This window comes from Rhea americana, unplaced genomic scaffold, assembly GCF_003343005.1.
Source record: "Rhea americana isolate MKP2758 unplaced genomic scaffold, rheAme1 scaffold_197, whole genome shotgun sequence".
Taxonomy (NCBI): Eukaryota; Metazoa; Chordata; class Aves; order Rheiformes; family Rheidae; genus Rhea; species Rhea americana.
Genome location: NW_028186116.1, coordinates 956,815 through 961,834, shown reverse-complemented (window position 1 = coordinate 961,834; position 5,020 = coordinate 956,815).

Below are 5,020 nucleotides of genomic sequence, written 5' to 3'. Positions count from 1 at the left end.
AGTTTTACTCTGGAAACTGAGAAGTGGCCATAACCAAATAGCTCTTTGTCCTTTCCCCATTTCCTGCAGCAGCCTTGTGATGGTCGTGCAGGTCTTGGCTTTTCTAAACCATTCACTAGATTGCTTTTGAGCACACCAAATTATCAAAAAGCTTAGCAGCAGGACTGTATTTAAAGACAGGCCATAGCATTAATCACAGCTCAAAGCTCTCGGGGAAGAGTAAACTCTAGCAAGTTGATAGCAGAAACCACACATCAGGTTAGGAATGAAGAAGATAACTCACCTCATTCCAATAGACAGATTGACATTTAAGGCGTTTCACAGCAAAACAAGTGCAGAATATATCAGGTTGTGCTATTCATGAAACATCCACCTGTTGTAATACTATGTGCATCACCTAGAGAAGAGCTGCAGGCCAGCTGTAGTTACCAAAGCATTGAGAAACTCCAGATTCTAGGCAATGACAAACAGTAGATATTAGCTTTTTCTCTATGTAGATGTTTGCATTGTCTGGCTAACAAAACAGCTCAAAATAGTACATGAATGAATCCGTGTGGTCCCAGTCAGATAAGCCAAATCGAAGTATCCAAAATGTTAACATGTTACCTGCTCCACTTATCAGAAGAGTGAGAATCTCTGGCAGCCACAACCAGGAATTGCTCATCTGCCATCTATGAGGGAATTTTATCTGGCACAAAATGACATGCCTGTTTCCCTGACTGATGTTCTTTTCAGACAAAATAAGCAAGCTGCCATTATTGAATACAGCTAAACAATAATCTGGTAAATTCATGAGATAATAGTGTCACTCCATTTTTTGTTATTTTTTACAATCTTTATAGTATTTTAATGGAGTTATTCTGCCCTGTGGAGAACTCTCTAGACAGAACAGGACTGGAAGATGATAGTGCTTAGCTTGCTCTGACTTGGCAGTTGGGTATGCATTAGGTATTTTTGAGTTGATGGGCTTGTAATAAAATACATCACGAATGTCTGCCAAGGAGCTTTATAGCACAAACATGAAGGGCAGCAATATAAATGCAGCTCTGATGGTTTAGAAACCAGCATTTCCAGTGTAGCGTCTCAGATAGCTTACATAGAAATTTCAAGTCCTCTTTCTTGGAAGTAATGTTGATATTAACATTTTCTTCACATTTCTCCTGTAACTTCTTCTCTCCATAGAATTTTTTTCCATGGGATCAAGATCCCTGAATTTTTCTTTCATCTGTTCTACTCAAGTTGTGTCACAAACACACGTRCTGCTACCTGAATTGTAATGACTGTACAGTGTTCAGAGTCAACAGCAACAAGGGACAAATAGGAAAGGAATCCAATTGCATATCTAACACTATAACCTTGCTTTTGTGCAAGTGTGTGATGCAGTTACAGTTCTGGTTTGAAGAGAAAAAAAGCATTGTGAGCCAGCACCAGAGGTGTGATTTTTGAGATCTCATATAAATTTAAATAATTAGATAGCTGTGTTAATGGTCAGAAACCTTAGGTTCACATGCATTTCTTACATAAGGAAAGGAACATCTCCCTTGTTCTACTTTGCGCTGAAGGCCCCCCCAGAGTCAATAGTTTCTCTAACAAAAACTTTGTTTCCTAAAGGGCATCATTTAAGGACCAGCTGCTGCTTGAGAACTCTGAATATCAGCCTTCTAGCATCATCAGCAACAGGCTTTGGCACATGAGCCCAAGTAAGTAAAGCCTCACACTTGAGTATAGTTCAGTTTGGTTATGTATGCCCATTATGATGGTGTACCTCTCAGTAGTATCTGTTCACCAAAAAAATCTTTTTCTTTCTTCATTTATTGTCCAAAATGTATGGAAGATCAATGCTTCTAATTGCAGTACTACAACTGCCTCTTAGCTACATCTCCTGAAATCAGGAGAAGAAAAACATTCAGGGAGAAATGAACATTGGATTCAGCACCTGCTATACTGTGCTAAAAAGTGTATTTGATGGCAGTACTTTAATTCATGCTTGGTGTTTGAAGGCAAACAGGCCTTACATCTTACAGTTCTGAAATCCTGAGCATTTTAAAGGGGGGAGTAAGAAAATCTGGAAATAATCAGAACTGAATTTGGGTTAGGTATAGGGCAAAGAAAGCCACATGTTTAAACATTCACCTACCTTTCTAGGATTTAAATACTTGTCTACTATAAAAGCCTTTCRCAGGGGGCTCCCCCAACATCAGCTCTAGAAGACTGAAATATCAATTACAGATCAATTTTCTCCTTAAGTAAACACTAATGCAGGATAAACAGTATTAGAAGATGCAATCGTAACATTGCTGACTTCAGGCTGGACTTCCTGCTGCTCTCAGCAAGTTTAAGCCTAGAGATTAATTAACCTGAGAAGATACCACTTAAGGAAGATTTAAGGCTATCATGTTGGGAATATGAGTGAACGAGAAGTCGTGCATGCTAACAGGAAGGCAGCAGAGCCCTAGAAAGGCATAACATGCTTTGATTTTTCCYGTGGTTACCTTTGGTTTTCCTCAGCACTGAGTCCATGTGGCTTTACAGATTAGGTTTGTGAGACTGGGTAAATTTACCTTTCATGGCTAAATAGTTATAAAACCACAGGCTGCCAGAGTAATTCCCAGTCACAACTGAAATAATTGTGCAACTCTAAGTGGTAGTACACCTGTGATGTCACCTCTGCACAGGCACATAATACTAATATATCCCCAGTGTTTTTGATACCATTTGTTTCATTCGTTACAGTCTGTATGCTATTGCTTTTACTCTTCAGTGCCTTTATCTATCTTGCTATTCCAAAGGAATACCTACAGTTTGTAAAGTAGTGCAGTAATGCATTGGAAGTATTAAGGGAGGCCTGGTGAGCTGAAGCAGGGCCAGGAATCTATTTCAGACTCTACATGTGACTTCTGTCATTCCATGTGGATCACACAGCATGAGACATAACACACTTCTCAACCTCAGACATTTAAAGTTGTGGGTTCTCCACCCCTCAGTACTGCACAGCAGAGATGATGAAATTGAAGCACAGGAAGTTCCGCCTGAATTTCTTCCCTGTGAGAGTGACAGAGCACTTGAACAGGTTGCCCAGAGAGGTTGTGGAGTCTCCTTCTCTGGAGATATTCAAGGCCCGCCTGGATGCAACCCTGTCTAACATGCTCTAGGTGACCCTGCTGAGCAGGGAGGTTGGACTAGGTGATCTCCAGAGGTCCCTTCCAACCTTACTGATTCTATGATTTTATGAATGATGGCTACTTCAACAGCTTAGGAAACCTGCAGTGGACTTTCTTGCATAAGACACCCCCCCTTCCCCCCCATCCTGTTTCCTCCTTGGCATGGGATACATTAAAACAAACAAACAAACAAACAAACACAGCACTTCCCAGGTAGTGTTAGTGAGGATTATTGTAAGGAAATAAACCTCTTGTAACAGAGATTTGGTTGCAATTCCTGTAATTCTAATAGAAAGAAAATAGATTGTGAGTCAGAAGTGGGACATGGCTAATACTGAACCACAAGGTAAGGGGCCTGTGACAAGGGAATGATTTCTTTTGTAGTCTTGAATAACCAGAACTACTTAATGTTGATGATAAAATCTCACCTTATGGGATTCCAAAGCATCTTTCAATCTGTTCAAGGCATCAGGATCATTCAATCAGTAAGCAAATGCAATTGCAAGAGCCACTACAAGGGTGAGACTATTAGAGAAGATCATATCCAAGTGAACTATCGGGAAGATATAGGTAGGGTTAGAATTTGGCCAGCACCACAGGTTAATTTGCTCAGAAGATGTAGTTTGAGGGAGGATTTACTGAACAGTGCTCAAATTTCTCTGTTTGTTCTGTTTGCCATTTTTCATCCTATGGATATTTTTGCAACCAAAAATCTACAGACTCACACAGAACAAGGTATTTTTCAGAAAGAAACCCTCCCTGTTTTCAAAGGTGTGTCCCATCCTTGTTTCTAAGACCTCTACATACTTCAGTGACCTTCCACCCCCCCCAAAAGAGGGTCAACTTTAACTTTTCATAATACAATGGCAAAATAACCTTTGCTGTGTTTCTTTTTTGCTGCAGCTCCTTTCTCAGTGTTTTCTTAGTTGCAGTTTCATTGACATTCTTTACACTTACAGGTCTCAAAGTCTATCTAGTTCTGAATTTCAGTTTTTGGAGAAATTCTTCAGTTCAGCATGGTCTTAAGCTTAATATAACTTAAGCTCCCAGAGTTGTCATTTGACAATTACTCGTTGCTTCCCAGTAACCCTTCTTTCTCAAACATTTGGACCTTGATTTAAAGGCAAGCTGCACTTGTTCCTCTGAACTACTGTGATCTGCAAATATCAATCTCAGAATTAGTTTTACTGCAAAATTGTATGGGTTTTTTTTAGGCTTTTCTTAATCCCTGAAATCCATGATTCCATGCCTGAGAATAAAAGTTCAATTTCATTGACAACTAGAAATCTCTCTATGCAGCATAGCCTCTTGTATTTATAGTATATTCTATCCCAACAGACTTTGTCTGTCAAGAAAGATCACATCACTCATACCAATGAAATGTAATCAGCACCCAARCAGAAGACAACAGTTTAGTATGAAGCACAACGTCGTATGACAGCTTTGGACAGAAAATGAAAAACATAGTTATTCACAGTGGAGCACCAACAGGAATCTGAAAGACTGAACACAGGTACATAAATTACTCTGCTAAGTATTTCTCATCTGGGGATTAATCCTTCTCAATCTATGAGCTGTAAAACACAGACCTTTCAGCAAGGCCTTTTGTGCATGCATCAGTCCAACATTAGTAAGTATTTAGAAAATAACTAAATTAAATAGAAACTCAAGTTAAAAACTCAAGTTAAAAACTTCAATTATGCAAGATATTGAGCCTTCCTTAAAACAATTCACACTTTTTAATGTCAACTATCTTAATGAAGCAACTAGAAATACTCAGCCTTAGCTGTTCTGCTGCCTTGAAGCTTTCTCCTCCTCCTTTGTCCCTTCTTTAGAAAATACCAAATTGCCAAAATAGT